Genomic DNA, 17,677 nt, shown 5'->3' on the forward strand with positions numbered 1-17,677 from the left:
TGGGATTGTGCAGATAAGATTACAATGCCATTTTTTCCTTCTAAATGACCTTGGTTTTGTTATGAAGAGCCTAACAAACGGATGACTTTGCCATCTGATCTCACAGCCAAGAATAGTCAAACCTTTTTCTTTCTAAATCTAACACTTTTTTTCATACCTTTTCTTTTAAAAATCCTTAGTGTGGTAAAATGTGTGCTTCACAAAGTTTTTACTGTGTAATAACTACAGCACAGTAAATACTAAGTGCTTGTATGCAAAGGTAGAATCTATGTCTCAGAGAACCAATAACATGCCTCATTCTCAGTCTTCTGGGGTTTGACAGAAAACAATTTTGCATTCTTGATTTTGTTAATTAATTGTTACTATTAGCAAGGCAAATGGCTGAACACGGAAGGAAAATAACCAAACCAAAACTAAAAAAAAAAAAAATCATCCCAAAACAAAAAACGAGTGAGAAAAACTGGGGTAGGGGAAGTGAGAAGGTGAGGGGGTTGGCTTCCAAGATAGGCTGCTTGTGAGTCTGCTTCTGGGAGGTGGTGGGCGACTGCTTTTGTGTCACTTGTTTGCCTCCTCCCTCTAACCCTTTTCCTTCAGTTATTAAACTGTCTTTATGTTGACCCTTGAGTCCTCTTGCTTTTGCTCTTCCTGTTCTCTCCCTGCTTCCCACTGAGAGTAGGGGCGGGGGGGGGGGGCAGTGAGCTCTGAGCATGACATTGGGTGGGGTGGAACGACCCTTTGGCCAGTCCAGGTCACCTGTCCTGGCTGTGTCCTCTCCGAACTTCTTTCTCATTCCCAGCCTACTTGTGGGGGGATGGGGGAAGGGGGTGGTGGTGTGGGGGCAGTTATGTGTGTGAGTGGGGAAAAGAAGAGAAAACTTTGGTGCTGTGTAAGCACTGTTCAGCAATAGCCACAGTGCTGTTGTGTTATCAATGCTGTTTTAGCCACAACCCCAAAATGCAGCGCCATATGGGCCGCTGTGCAGAAAGTTAACTTGAGTTCCAGCCAGATCCAATATGGATAGGAAAGTCTATCCAAGTTAATTATAAATAAACAAATACTGTATAGATTTAACAAGGACCTTTTTCCTCTTAGATAGACAAAATATGCTAGAAAGTGCTGAATTGTGGAGGAGAGACGAATAAGATTACAGTGCAGTGAAGACGATAAAGCTGTAAAAAAAAATGCATTTTATAAAGCACAGGAGAATTTAATAGATTTGGAGGCTGGATCATGTCAGTCAATGTTAAGACTCGCTGGCATCCCAAAGGAGGAGTACCAGAATAATATGGCTTCTCACCTACAACTATTTCTGACAGTGCTAATGAGCGTGGAAAAAAAAAGTGAGAAGGACTCTCTGATTTCTGCTATCAAAACCAGCTCCTGGGCAAAGACCTCATTTTGTCACTTGCAAAGGCCCTTTGCTTTCAGAATAAATAATACGCACTTATAAAATCTCATTTTTATCAGGATCTGTGCAGAAGGATGTTGACAACGCTAATGTGAAATGTGGCAGCATTAATCACCTTTAATCTTGAAAAAGCTGTTAGCAGAAAGGCATATTTTGTGTTAGCGTTTGTATTATCAAGTTAGGACAAAAACTGGTTGAACCTCCAATGTCCAATTTGCTCACGTTTGCAGTTAAGCTGCTAAGAATATTTCTGAGGATTAAAAGTCAACAGGTAATTCTTTGGCCCTGTGGTATGAGAGGTATAGTTTAATTAAAGCTTCAGTAATAAAAATGCATCAGTGTTCTCTGCCTTTTGCAACCTCAAAGTAGTTGTCTTCATTCCCTTTGAGTTGTGAATTACTGCCTTTTACACCTCCTGTTTACTTCAGAAATAATGGTAGGCTATCACCTAAAGCAAAAGATGCAGATAACTTGAGTTTTGAACTGCTGACCTGTTTACAGGTCTAATTTTTCCTCTGTTGTCTCACTGACAGTCTCTAAAAATGCCTGTTATAACTTTAAAGCTGCTAAAAAGGGAAAATAAAAGTATGTAAAGTAGGATACCAGACACCTTTTTTGTCGGTATAGCTGAATAGATTCAACTATTGTCAGTTAAGTAGATACTGGTGCTACTAAATTTATACACCTGAAGTTCCTCATCAGAGTTGAGTGTTTGCCATTCCTCTGAGTGGAAAAGTTTGACAGACCAATTAAAACTGATGGAAAGAGTAAGATACTGAGCAGGCTTTTGGAAAGGAGAAACTAAGAAAACAGAAATGGTCATGGTGGCAATTTTAGGTTTTTGTTTTGCTTCTACTTCTTAAGCCATAAACTTACTAAACCTTGAGTAGTGTGGTAGCCGAGAAGTGATCCCTTCTGTGTAAAAATCCTTTCCCTGTGTCTTCAGTGTTCTCATAGTAACTGGGATGGGGGTTAGGAGGAAAGGGCACTTGCCCAGGTGTGCTGGTAGCATTCAAGTGCCTGCTCAAGCTATTTATTGCTTAGTGTCATAAAGGCAAGTTGCAGCAAATGGAATGAAATCTTGTCATGTGTGCTTAACCGAGGACAACCTGTAAGGTGTTTGTAACAGCACAGGAGTAGCAGGTTATAGGCTACCTGCAGGCAGCTGGGGTAGCTGTGTGCTGGAGCAGGTCTGTGACCTCTCTGGGCAGTCACTGTCAATGGAGGTTTGCCAGGACAGGTCAGTGAGACAAATATTTCTCAGGATTGGGTTAGGGGTACTTGGTACTGCTGGGCTGGAACTTGCCAGACCATCTGAGTAGTCACAGCTAGCTATAGATATCCATGCTGGACTGCAGACTGGTAACACTTAACCGTTTTGTAAGTCTGAAACATGTTGCTTCAAAGTGGCAGCTATAGACCCTTCAAAGATGAGTCTTCTAGAAATGGCTATCATGTAAAATGTGCATACCTGACACATGCAGACAAAATGATTAAGTAAAAATCTGCACACTGGTTGTAGTTCCCTTCTACATTTAATTTAAAAACAAAGATTTCTTCATGCAGTGCATTTAGGAGTATTTGTAAAGATATAAATAGATCATCGCAATCTATGGCAATTAGCAGACAAGAAGAAATAACAATCAGCTCTATAGACTCGATATGTAGTAAAGCTGGATTTTAAAACCAAAGGGAACACAAGATTTCCCTTTGCAGTACATGATTCAGTCCCACTATGATGGGATGCAGGCAACAGTGAAGCTGATTTTGGGGGTTACAGTTTAATGTTGTGTTGTGGTTTAACCCCAGCCAGCAACTAAGCCCAACAGGGCTGCTCACTCCTCCCAGTGGGATGGAGGAGAGAATCAGAAGGGTACAAGTGAGAAAAGCCGTGGGTTCAGATAAAGACAGTTTAACAGGCAAAGCAAAAGCCACATACGCAAGCCAAGCAGAACACGGAATCATTCACCACTGCCCATGGGCAGGCAGGTGTCCAGCCATGCCCAGGACAGCAGGGCTCTGCCACACGTAACAGTGACTTGGGAAGACAAACGCTGTAACGCTGAATGTGTCCCCTCCTTCCTCCCCCAGCTTTACAAGCCGAGCATGACGTTCTGTGGTATGGGAGATCCCTTGGGTCAGCGGGGGCCAGCTGTCCCACTGTGTCCCCTCCCAGCCCCTGGTGCCCCCCAGCCCACTCGCTGGTGGGGTGGGCTGCGGAGCAGAGAAGCCCTTGGCTCTGGGTAAGCGCTGCTCAGCGGTAACGAGAACACCGCCCTGCTCCCAGCGCTGCTCCAGCACAAATCCAGAACACAGCCCCACACTAGCCACTGTGAAGAAAATGAGCTCTACCCCAGCCATAAACCGGCATATGAGGCAGCGTAAGATGACATTTTTCCCATGGTTAATTATTATGTAAAGTAATGCCTTACCTCTGAAGGGAAGGCATAGCGTATTATTTGTGTAATTATGAAATTGATGTCAATATGGTGCTTTTAAAAAAAACCATACTGTTTCTAATAGAATACTGATTATTATTTAATGTTTGGTCTTGTTTGGTTTACAACGCCACCTGCCAAAGTGAAGGGCTAGGGACATTTATTTACATACTCTCATTTAAGGACTGTTCTCACAGAAAACTGTTCTCGGTGAGAGAAGTTTGGGGGTTAGTATACCAGACCCATGCAAACCTTGTCTTCCCATCTAGACTAGAAACAGTAACTTCAGCCTCCTGTTTCTGGAGGGGAACTTGACTGCCTTTCCTCAGCAGGCTTTTTCAGTCTGCGAGCCAAAGAAGGGCTTCTGTGCTTGAAGGCCCGTTTATTGGGCTACATTAGCTGATTCTGCTCAGATTTCTCTAAACCTTGCCTTGCTTAGGTAACCATGACTCAGTAGTAACAGCATGTTTCTATGCATGTCTGTCTCTTGATTAAAAAGCTTGATCATACTATTGCTTTCTCTTTACTGTTTTAATCTAGGAAAGATATTTATGTATATCTCTCAAATGTTTGTACGGTAAAATGGAAGTCATATATATATATATGCCTCACATGCATACATAGGAGATAAGTTTGGTAAAGAAGCTTTCATATAAATGGCTGTTCTGCTGAAGGAAATCTAACAGCATATAGTAAGGTTGCCAATTTCGTCTATTACAATAATGCACCCACTGACAAATTTGAAAAAGCAGCATCATAAGATGCGAACTGATGACTTAAACTTGTGGTACTCAGTTGGTACTCTTATGAGTAAATATCTGGAGGAAAAGTATGCCCCATTTAAGGAGTTTCTGGTAGAATATGGTAAAATGCAAGACTGTTCCAGGCAGAGGATTTGTCCTTGTCAGTAGAGTCATAGCACACCGGGAATTCAAGAATCTGATCTGTGCTTCTGCCCAGAGGCTTTGTGAGTGAAAGGGTGGGGTGCACATGTCCTGTGTCCTTTCCTACCACTGTTGTTTTTCTTAAGGCATCACGAGTTTCAGTGTGTAGTTGATGAAAGATGCACATCACCTCTGGCGCTGGGGAACCGTAATGTCGTTTGCTATGTGGATATCACTGACTTTGTTCTTTTACTTAGAGTAGCTTTGTGCAATTTTTAGCAAGAGTCTTACTTTCCAAATGTGGTAGTGCGCTGAAGGGGCATAAGCCAGTAACTTACTTTCTCCCAAATTCACCATTTTAATGTTACCATGCAGCAAGAAGATGCAGCAGAATTCAAGCTTTGAGCTTACTGCTTTTTTTGTCCCCAATAATGAAATTTGTAATTAGCATGTTCAAGATGCTAAAGAGAATGTGAGCATGTTAACAACTCTTCAAATGTCAAAATGATTTTGCAGTTGTCACTGGCTGTTCACATGAGGGAAGTAAAGATGCTTTTTACTACTTGGTAAGTTTCTTACTGTCACAAAGTAGAGCAGGGAAATATTGATGAAGGACATCATTCAAATCTGCAAACCAGCAGGGGTTTATGCTAAAGGCCATAGCTGTCTACAGCTGTTAAAAGCATCAGCTCGTGACAATTGGTGCAAATACTGCTTGCTCCCAAGAAGTTTTATCTAGAAAAAGTATCTTAAGTTATATATTAGAAGATAATAAAACAAGCTTTAAAAGAAACCTCTTAATAGTGTTACTAGTCTTCTGAAAGAGGACATAGAAAATTATGTAAATATTTTTACACAAGGAGTATAAATCCCAATTATATTACTGGACTTCCCTTAAAGCAAGAAAACCAGGTATTCAGGATGAGCTCAAGGTGCTTCACATGCCTGACCGAAGTCTTATTAGGTGTCTTGATCCAGAGAAATATAAATAGGAAAAACTAAGTCTAAAAAGTTTGCTTCACAGCAGTGAACTGCATTGCAAGTACGTTGTTACTCAATAGTTAAATTACTCTCTGAAAAGATTACAGAGATCTATAATCTAGAAATGAAAGAAGAGACCTGGTATTTTTTTTAGGATACAACTTTCAAATTATTAGATTATTCTTAGGCATTAGCCAGGAACAAATTTATGTTTTTAATATAATTGCAGCAACATAAATGCTGATAAAAGACCAAGGTAATCTGTGTAGCCAGAAGAGTTACAGATTTGTGTAGTAACATTGTGATTTCTTTGCAAGTCTAGAAAATGAACATATAAAGTAGAAAAAAACAAACCAAAAAAAAAAAGCAGATAAATAAAGATATATTTTGTTTGCATATTGGCAATCAAAATCAGTTCCTTTAGCAGTCATTAACATTTTCTTCACTTCTGAGCTAATTCTATATCTTCCTGAAATTTTTAGTGTGATATCTGAATTTTTATTCATAGAAGCCTAACAAAGTACATTAATGTTAATTAAGCCTGTTTTAATCTCACTGCAGAAGACAGTTGACAGGTAACTTAGCTTTAAAAAAACAGACAGATGGACTAACAATCTTCTATCAGCTGATATCTAATTTAGTCCCATTGAGGCTGGTGCACACGGATCATGCACTTTTTTTCTGAGGACCATCACCATGGAGGTAAAAAATGAACAGAGCATCTGCTGTTGATCTGTTTGTATGTCTGATATTGACACATAATACACAGTCATTTCCCAACCATGGCTGTGGCTGGATCTTGGAAAAACATCCTTTAAATGAAGGAAATTAAGCTTTCTGCTCTCCTAGAACAAAGGTTATTGCCCCCTTTCTTTTTTGCTAAAGTATTTTCTAGTTAATACAAGGGCATATTTCTACTAATGTAAGCTGGATAATTATAAAGCCTGCTATAACAAAATAGCTTCACTGACTGTAAAAACACCAGCTAATGGTGACGGGAACAGTCTGTGAATTGGGAGATAAGTAGGTATATCCATTCCTGTTGTTCTAGCTACAACTTAAGAGAGCCTTGATGCAAGTAAAATATTTGACTAGATCATAGTATATGCCTTGGTTACAGATTTTGAAGATGGATAACCATTCAGTGGCTTTCAGTCTGTTCTATTAATTAATCATCTTGCTACTTGAAAATAGGTACCTTTTTCAAACCAAAGGCTTTCATTTCTTCAAGTTACAACTTGTTTACCGAAGTGTTGTCATGACAAAATGCACCTATTAAACTTTCAAATTATCCTCCTATTTTTAAGTGGTCCTTGTTCTTAAGGATAAGAGTAATTTTCTGTTATTGAGCTTTTAATCCATGTCATACAGTGTTCTTAAACATAAATAATTATGACACTGCTCATAAGTAGATCAAGGAAGAATTTTGTGTAAGAGAGTTATCCATTTCAGTGGAGGCTGAAAATAACCCTCAAGTTTTCTACATTGATTTTTAACTGCCAGCTTGAGACTTGTTCAGGGGATGAATCAGTGGGATGGCAGTGGCCTGACTTACTGTATTGCAGTGGCTGATGCTGGAAGCTCCTAGCTCCTACTTGACATGCACCCTAATACTTGGGCAGCATGAGAAGGATCTGAGGACCAGCTCTGTATTATCCATTTGCTTGAAGCCAATTTTCATTTGCTTGTCAAATTTTGACTGGACATCTTGCAGCTAGCAATATGAAGGTAGAAACTTCTGGAAGTAGAACTAGATGAACCCAGTATTCTTGACATTAAAGGAAACTGATGTAAACTCCTCTAGAAATACACACACACCCCCAAAAAAACCCCAAAAAACAACCCACAACCAAACCAACCACCAAAGCACTTCAAGGTCTGCTACCCAGATACTATGGAAAGAGAGATCCTGGATGTCATTTGTTGATGGAAGATGTTTCTTGCTCTTTGAAGTCTTGTTATACTGTTTCTCATATTGTTATATACTGCTTTAATGTAATCACATCTTATTACCCATTTATCTCCTTAAATGCTGCATGTGGGATGTACATGCTTGTTATTTAATCCCTGATAGCTGGATACCTTATCCTTTGGTGAGCAATTAGATTTTTCACTTGGAAATGACCTTTAACCCAAAGCAGATTAGATTAAAATACAAATGAAATTTATTTGCAGCATCCAAAATAGATAACATGGGTATTAATCCTTTTAGACTTTAGTGACGAAATAAGGGAAGCATTTCTGCACAGAAATAAAACTGGAAAGACTTCTCCCCCTGTACCTGCATTCCTCCGTCTTGAGCTGCTTGCCTGACCCCCTCCCAGGGACTACTCCTGTTTGTAAAACCTAAGCTGCTTCAGGAACTCACTTGAAATCTTCCTTGGGTTCAGTTTAAACTCTGTCTTCCTCGGAAGCTTACTGATTTTGTGAGAGAGGCTTGAAACCCCTGATAAACAAAGGACTAGTGTATTTTGTTGGAGATGCAAATACTGCTGTACCAGACCAGTGGCTATGAACAGCTGTCTGATCGTTGAAGCATAGCTTTTGTCCTCTCCACCCTTGCTTACCACTTAAGTGAATGTCTGTATCCATATTTACACTGATGAACACGCAGAAATAATGCAAAGATTTAGATGACGTTAAGAAAATGGAATTGTTACTAGCGCTCGGCTGAGACCAGGTGTAGTTGTGGTCAGTGATCTTGAGGATACCAGGTTTGGAAGGAGGAGAGTTGATCTCTATGGGACAACGTAACTTTCCCCGCATAACATCAACAGGAAGGCAGTTTTGCTTAAGACCTCATTCAAAAATGAGCGACAAATGTTGGACACTGAGTAGCAATGCTGCACTCTTAGTTAATAAATCTAGAAGGTTATAGAAGAGAGTCATGCAGTGTACTCTTATATTGCTTGTAATTTATCAGTGAGTTGATAAGGCTGTTTCTTGAGTAGGTTAAGAATGTCTCTTAACAAGACTAAATAGAAAAATTGCTAATAACAGCAAAGGTGTTCTTTTCTATCATGTCAAAGATAAATTTCCAGTACTTCCTGGCAAGAACATGAAAGCAAGCAATTATCTATATGAACCATGTGTTTTGGAATACAGGTGCTATACTGGAAACACTTGAAAAAATATAATTTTCACTTACAACTGTTTCTTTTCTAGCAGTTGCTAGTAAGCTTGTGAGAAATGTCCTTGATCCTCTAGTCCTTAAACAATGCACTTTTCTATCTTAGGTAGAACTATGTTGGAAAAGAATAGGGATGAGGAGGGATTTGGAGGAACAAGTAATTTAATGCTAGCATGGAGGCAAGCTGGGGATTAGCAAACGCTTTTGCTTTGCATTCTTTTTTTACTATGCATTTCTGTTAATGTAAAGATGTCTGCAAACACATAAACTGTTGAAAAATTATTTTCAGATGGCGATGTACATCATATGAACTACTTGCCAATAAACTTGAGCTTTAATTTATTCTTCAGTATATTAATTCAGTTCTAATCACTGAATTCCACATGGCTGAGGTCAAAAGAAGATCATGCACCCCTGCTCCTTTCCTAAATTTTAATTTCTTAGTTTGCTTCAAAAACTGAACTGCTTAGAAATACCCTACTTGACCTTTAAAACTACAGTGTCGGGGGAATCATGATAATTAGATGAAGCCATACAATTATTTGTCTAAAACGTCTGTGTAAACATTAGAAGCCACATATGAGCAGTTTGCAAGAACGCTGTATCTTCATTCATGAATGAATAGTGCTATTACTGAAGATGTTTGCTGAATATCATGCCTGTTTTTAGTCAAAGTTGATTCTACTTTTACTGATGAAGTCTGAAAATAATTAGCTTTTCTTAGTTGGCTACACCCTGTATTCCTTCTACATAGTTCAGGCTTGGGAATAAACCTCTGTCCAACAACATATTAATTCCAAGTACATGTGGTCGGTTCCTGTTTCCCTCCTCCTAGTATCTACCATTGTGAGACCATAGTTTTCCTTAATGATACACCACTTCTTGAGTAAGGACCAATGTTCATCATCTGCTGAATAATGTCTTCTGTAAAGATAAATATGTTGCATGTTTTATACAGGAGAGGTACACCTACAGAACAATTTCAAGTCGCAGCTGTGCTGCATTGTATTTAGCACATAATGGCTATGTCACAGCCCTCTGAAATGCCAGTTAAAAAATAGCAGCTTACCAACACACTTTTAATACACTGGAGCTTGCAGAAAAGTATCAGTGTAGGTTGGCATACTTACTGAGACAACATACAGTAACTTCTGTAAAGAGTGAATAACAGTTTTCTTTCTGTCAGTATAGAAGTAAACCAATAGAGAAAAATTAGTGTGCCTAATCCATTAATGCTATGGAAGCCGTTTGCTAAGGGGTTTAGAATTTTCTACGCATTTGCTAAATCTCAAATGTGTAACTAGAGGGACCTAGGAGGATGGCAGAAACTAAAGAAAATACATAAGACTTAAAAGTAAAAAAAAAAAAAAAAAAAGGCTTAAAAACTAAAAGCAGAATAATTAATGATTTGGATAAAATACGCATCTCACTGCTCAGGACAGTAGTTCAGTTTAAATACACAAACACTTTTGTGCATCTCTTCAGATTAAATGTAAAATGTGTTCCAGGAAGGACTGTCTCCTCCTCCAGTCTTATCCTAATGACTCCTGCTTCTTTGGAGGGGTTACCACAGAAGATATAATGTATTGCTGGGCTGCAGTAATAATAATTGATTTTGCTTTAAAGAATTTCATCTTTGATAAATGGTACCCTGTGGAATAATTTGAGTAACAAAACAACAAAATACATTGTCTTAAATTGTCAGAGATGACCAGTAAATTTATGCTTTAGTGTTTGGAGAGCTTCTTCAAATCAGTTTCAAGGAAAGAATTCTTCCTTGGGTTGATTCATTTTAAATTGTCTCAAATTAGTTTAAAAAAACAGGGCCTCTCCAAATCACTGGTCAGTGTCAAAAATGTCTATCTTCTGGCTATAGAGCTTCCAAATGAGGGACTAGGGAGCACTCGGTACTTATGAGGTTATTGTCAAAGTCTTAAAGTACAGAAAATCCTAATGAGGATGTGTATGGCTCTTTTGGCCTATCAATAGACAGCTGGATATCTTCTCTTACTTGAAAATTTTTCTTTGAAAGGATGGAAGAACCATGGACCGTCTTACCGTAAATGTGTGTAGGAAGGGTTATGGAATAGCAATAAATACATGTCCTAGAAAGACCTTGGCCTTCAAACACAAATGTGGGTGTGAAGGATAGAAATGAGCCAGGAACAGTTTCTGTAACCTTTTGATAATGCACTAGCTACCCAAACTCATTAAAACATTTAGGCAATGTGTATAGATGGACTCATGTAAACTGGGATTGAAACAAGAATGAAAGAAGAAAAAAAGTCAAACACAATTAAATGTAGTCTCCTGAATGTGTAATTTAAAAACTGGAGAGTGGTGGGTTACATTCACCCACATTACACTGCCCAGTGAAAGACCTGCTAATTAACTAGTTCCAAAATTGAAGGGCAAGATTCATCCTCTGGAGCAGGCTCAAAAATCTGCTTCCTAGTAGTAACGAAGAGTGGGTAGGGATATGGAAGAACAATTTATACTTGACCACGAGAGGTGCTGTCATTTTTATGTTCTCCTAGTAACTAAAAAAACACCCAACGATTCAAGTTTAGGAATGTCGTGCACTAGATCTAGGAAACGGTGCAAATCTTTCCTTCTGTCGTAACAGTGTTGAATTAAGGAAATGAGTAATACAGTTACAGCATTTCCTGTGAATTCTTGAGCATACCTGCATGGAGATGTGCTCAAGCTTTTCAAAATACTTTGTTTAGCAGTCTTCCTGAGTCTGAGTGTGTTATAAAGGAGGGCAGCTGAATCTGGGAAAGCCAAGCTGTGAGTTAAACTAGACGTGATATAAAGATTGCTGCGGAAATAGGGTGTAAGATGGAAAAATGGCATGGTTTTGTGTGGTTCAAAAATAATATCTTCTGTCCTCAGTCTCCTTCGCTTTAGTTTCGTTGCTACACTGTCTGTTGCAGAACATAAACTCTTGGTGTATTACTTGTGTTAGGAAGGGTTTTTCTATCAGTAGAAACAGACCACTGTGCTGAAGGGAGTCAAGGGACAGCTGTTGTCCTGCTGCTCCTCTGGACATCTTCCCTCACACCCCCAGAGGGGATGGCAGCTGTTTGCAGAATAAAACTCCACAGAACGTAACAGAGTCCAGTTGTGGCAGTAATTTTGAGATAGTAAAAGTCTTTTTTAAGAAAACAGTCAGATTGTTTAGAAAGAAAATGCTGGCTGCCTTTCTCGGGTAAGTTGCCTTTCACATTTGTGGCCTCTTATTACGAGCAGCAGGTGTCTTATCAGACATATCCCCCCTGAAATATGAACTGTGTTTGGAGTAGGATTTTGATTGCTTGAGGAAGAAACCTGCCAAACGTTCCAGCATTGATCTTTGTGCTAATGTGAAGTTTGCTTGAGCCTGCTTGCCCTTTTGGTTGAATAGGTGGGGGGAGCACATGTAACCTCTCCTGTGCTGTGGTTACAGTCTGTGACTTTTGTCAAATAATTATCAATTATGTACAGAAAAGAATTAAGCAAAACTAAAACCCCCAAAAAACTAAAACCAAAACCAAAAAAACATTTTAGCTTAAGAATTACTTAAACTACAGCATGTTATCTGATTCATTGCACAACAAATATGATATTGAGGCTGCCATAATATACAAAGAGCTTTCCCAAGAGTTTTTAATATTAGCAAGACAGACGGGGGGGCAGTATGAAATCAGTTAGGAATGCGTAGCTAAGATTTGGGTTTGTAGGGTATGTGAGCAGAGTATTGAAGAATGTCAGAAGTTCAAGACTTGCATGTGGTAATTAGCTAAATCTTCCATATCTGAATTATGTAAACTGAGGCTTTCGAGTTTTCTCCAAACAAAATTTTGACAGGATGGGTTTTCATAGCTCTTTCACTGTGTTGCTCAAGGGCTGTATTTTGAAGTCCTTTACTCAGGTAAATGACTTTCTGTTCATGGATCTGTGTTCAGTAGAATGTGAAACCAGCCCTTAAAAACCAAAGCTCCCCTCTCATGCTCATTTAATCTGAATAAAATGTTCTGTGTTTGGTAATTAGCTGAAAATGTTCTGATGACAAAAGACATAATTTTTTTAAGGATGATATGGGTGTTTTTCTTCTCTGTGAATCGGGGGGAGGGGGAAATGTGTTGGATGCTGTAAGTGTTGAGAAAATCTGGTTTTAAATATTTAAATTGAAGTATAAATAGATATAACTGAGAGGAAAATATGCTTATGATTGTGTTCATGTTAATGAATCAACAAATAGCAAAATGTACTGGATCAGGTGTAGCTATATGTGTGTGTGCATATATATACATACACATACACACTTTAGTGTATATTTCTAGAACTTGTGCCATGTTTGTGTAACTCAGAAAGACCTATGAAGTATTAAAAAATTCTTTAAGTGGTACACTTTCCCTTTCTGGAAAAGCTGATTCTAAGTGTACCCTCACAATAATAGAGAGGTCACCACAGTCTGTAAACTCTGTATTGCAATTCATAAAGACCATGAGTTCTTAAGCTGCACTCTGCAAAAGTTACATTCTTGTGTTCTTACACAAGGCAAAAGAGGTGCCACCAGCAGCAGAACCAGGGTTGGGAAGACGCAGCGCTACCTGTGTGCTGAATTCTGCTGCTCTTCTGGCCTGAGCATGCTGCCTGAGGGACATGGAGGGCTTCCAAGAAGCTGTAAAAAACTATTTGCCACCTCCTCCGCAGGATGCTGACTAGGACATGAGAAGCCAGCTCATACAGTGCATGATGGGTGGAAGGAGCATAGAAGTAGGATATGAAATCAGTCTGTCACTGCTTCGTTGGGAACCTTCAGTGATACTAGTATCAGGTTCAGCAGAGATAGTCTGAAGCAGCTCCAGCTAGGCTATGTCCCTTGGTATATTGCCTTTTGAAAGGAACACTACTAGATTCTCATTCCAGCTTCCTTTTTTTCTTAGAATGAGTATGCTGGGTCTGAAGATCAGAGTCTTCATTAGATCACTGTGGTAATGTTCAATTAATTTAGATTAAAGCCACCAGGTTAAACGTTTGAATTGCAGAATTTAGGTGACAAATTAGAAACATTTGTGCCTAAGAGTTATATTATGACCTTAACTCTGAATACAGCAGGTTTAATACTGTCTTCTAAGCATAGTTCCAGGCAAAAAATGATTCAGACTTATTTCTGAATCATAATTCCTCTTTTTTTTCCCCCCTCCTCCCTCTAGTCTTAAAGGGCAAAATAAAACTGTAGCACTTACAAAATGGATCTTTACAGGAACATTTCTTGCTCTTTTATTTCTCTTTTTAAATATCAGAAGTGTCCCACAAAAAATCCTCTTCATATTCATACTTGGTTACACAAACATTTTTCTAGTTAACTCATTAAAGTGTTTTCAGATATGGACGCATCCTGTTCTCATTTATGCCTATTTAGACATGCTGCTGACCTGTACCACCACCGTTCTGTTGCTCTCCTGCACTGATCAGCTGCCAAGAAAGGCTAAAGCACTGCACAGCTCTTGCCTTGGCAGGCTGTTTGGGAACACCAAGACATTTTGCTCTTTTTATTCACGTAAGCACTGTTAGGTCCTGCTTGAGCACTCGCTCCTTGATTGTCACACCTGTTTCTTATTATCTGTGCATGTTTTTCTATTTCCTCTATGATTTGTATCTAGAATCGCTGAATGGGCAAGGTGTGTTTCATCTTCTTTACTTCAGTAGCACCAGCTAAATCAGTCATATTCTATATAATACTTCTAGATCGCTGATGTTTCTCTTGTATGTGTAAAAATAACACAAAGCAACCTTGGAAGTGTGACTGTTCTCTCTTCCCTGTCAATTTGTCAGGGCCTGTTAGAAAACACATTGTTATTTTGGGGTTGTTTGTTTTTGTGGGGTTTTTTTTTATTATTATTTTATTCTACTTATAAAGTAAAGGGGAAGGAAGAAAGAAATGAAAAATATTTTCACCACAAGTATGTTGGCCTTCAAGCTGCTCTGAATGAAGGTGTTTATGTAGTAATGTGTTCTCACTCCTGGGGTGTACAGGCCTCTGCATTTACTAAATTTGATAGTGTTCAAAATAATGAGAAATCTGACTTGCTGATCCTGTAGTTCCTTTCAGAAAGAGCTTGGAACTGTTCAGGGAAATCGGCACTACTGCTGTGTCCTGTGTTGGGGCTTTCCAGCCACTGCTTTAAAATGGTCCTTTTCCTTCCAAGGGTGTTGAAAGACTTTCTGCTACAAGCTGATCTCTCTGTGCCTGTTCAGAGTGCAAGGCTGATGTATTTTAGAAATTTATGGACTTCTTGAAGAGTTCAGTCCCTGAGCATCTTCTGAATGAACACGGCACTGTATATGCTACCCTAGACATGTATATTTATTTGACTTTTGTCACTTTGAGAAATTCTGAAGTGCTTAGGATTTCCTTTGCTTTATAACTAAAACGTGTGATTCTACACATGCTGGCTGTGCTGTGTATGTCAGTGCTGTGCTTTTGAGAGTACAATATGGTTTCTGCTTCTGCAATTCAAGTCTCTCATAAAAGCAAGGGGATGGAACAGGGAGAAGGGAAACAATACTGGCGTTAGCAACCCTTCAAAAAAGGCTAATTTTGCCTCCTGTGTTTAGAACTGTGTGTAAAGCAAATGTGTATGTCTCTAAGTCCTTCTTTATTTCCAGCTCTGACTCCACTCTGTAGAATCTTGGGTATCTATAAGGACTGGAACAATCGACATCTTATTACAACTAACATACAGTCTTTATCAGTAGAAATCTGAGATTAAAAACTGACCTCCGCTTTGTGGTTTTCATTCATTTACTCTTGAGTTCAATGCTGTTACTGTAATTTATTAATCAGAGAAGCATTTTCTTTTTACATATTTTGTTAATAAGCACATGCTTCCTGCCCTTTATGACCAGGGTTCGTGTTTCAGAAGGATACAGTAAAACACTTGCTGTAAAACCTTTCTACCATAATATCTTTGTGATGTTTGTAATTACAACTTTCAGCCACCAAGTTTCAGAGTTCTACAGGAGGGATCAGATTCCCATAGAGGGTTAGGTAACCCATCGCAAGGGCCTGGCATAGCCTGCCCCACGCCCCTCGCTCATACCGAGCCACAGTTTTTCCCTCAGGCTTCGTGCAAGGCAAGAGACTGGCAGTCCATCAAGTTGTAATATTAAGACATCTATATGACAATTCATAAGTAATTTAATTTATTTCTCTGCCCGTGCTATTTCAACACTAATTTTATCAGGCTAGATGAAGTAGCTGCAAAGTGTCGGGAGTGCAAAAGCAACATGCTGCTGCTTCCTCGGGCAGATGTGGCACTTGAGTGTGATTCCCTACAGGCTGTTGGCGCTCCAGTGAGGACAGCGAGGTGCTTGCCTTCTGGGAGAGTCTTGTGTCCAGATTTTGAGATAGAATGGGAGTAAAGGGGAAAATAAACTCTTCTGCCTGCTTGTGTCCCAAAGTGAGAAGAGCTGCAACTGTTTTATTAGGGTGGGTAAATTGGTTTTGTTGTGGTCCTCTGATTAGCATAATTGTGTAACCATCCAAAAGCAGTCCTGTTAACCTTAAAAAGTTTGCTCAAATGCTTGAACAAGTACATCTTGAAGATCTTAGGCTAACTTGGACTGCAGTTATGACCACTGATTCTGAGGACTTAGTCACATAAACTACTGATTCCTAATCTCAGAAATGTGTATTCTGATGAATTATTTCTAACAGAAGGCAAAAGACAGGAAACAGGAGTGATATACTTGTCATGCGAAGTGTTTAAAACAAAGCAGGGAGACAAAAGAGCTGTCTTGCATTTATTTCACTCCATAGGTTCGCATTAGCAGAGACTTGGGAAAGTAGTTCAAGAAACGTGTTTGTGCAATGAAGACTGTTACCATAGCTGTTCTGGGGGGGGACTCGACTCAGCTATTGCTGACTTGTTAAGCAGCTTTTACTCTTCAAAAGACAAAGCTGTGTGGAGCCTTTGAGAGCAGAATCCTAATGAAGTTTGCTACACTTGTGCTTTTTTTTCCTCCTGTCAGTCCCAAACCTTTGTAACACGTTGTGATCTATTCAGAGATTAATTTAAAGTGTGAAAGATGGATGGGGCAAAGGCAGGGTTCTGGGTGCTCTCCCTAGCTCCCTTATGGCCCTGTTGCCCCAGTAGGTCAAGCAGAGCTGTTGCCCAGCCTTCAGCTCCTGTCTGTTTCCACTGACTCCATTTCAGAGAAGGAGGTGTCTAGCTAGTACGGTGTGAGGGATGCTGCTGTTAATTTGTGGATATAGAAATTCCAGTATTGGTATGACACTGGCAATAAAAATGCATCAAATTAGTCTAGAAAACGTTCAATATGTACATTTATTGCTTGGAGAAATGAGAAATCAGTCATGTTTTTGGCAGTAAATGTATCATTCTGATCATAGAGTTGCCATGATTTTCTGAGTTGCAAATTGTAGTTACAGATTTTTATGTGCTTCTCCAGGTAGTTGAGGTACTGTAAAGGCCCTAATTTTTTTGTGCATCTGCTAGTATCAGGATTTATAGTGGCTGCACAACTGGGAAGCATTGGTACTGCAGGGAAAGATAAGAAGTAGGACACTTAAAAATGATCTTTACTAGGGAAGCAAAGAAAGAATATCTTAATTTTCTGTGTGTAGTTTCTTTGCTCTGAAAGACATGAGAAAAATATCAGGCTGTCCTGGAGTAAGTATGGACTATGGTATGTCTTGCTGGATAGATGCTGTGACAGAACTGGAAATCTTGCCAGTTCACAAGTATCAAAATTCACCTCTTAGTTGCAGTGGCCTGCGTGTGGATTGGGGTAGATAACATTCAGTTTTGCTGATGCAAGAATC

This window comes from Falco peregrinus, chromosome 2 (genome assembly GCF_023634155.1).
Source record: "Falco peregrinus isolate bFalPer1 chromosome 2, bFalPer1.pri, whole genome shotgun sequence".
Taxonomy (NCBI): domain Eukaryota; kingdom Metazoa; phylum Chordata; class Aves; order Falconiformes; family Falconidae; genus Falco; species Falco peregrinus.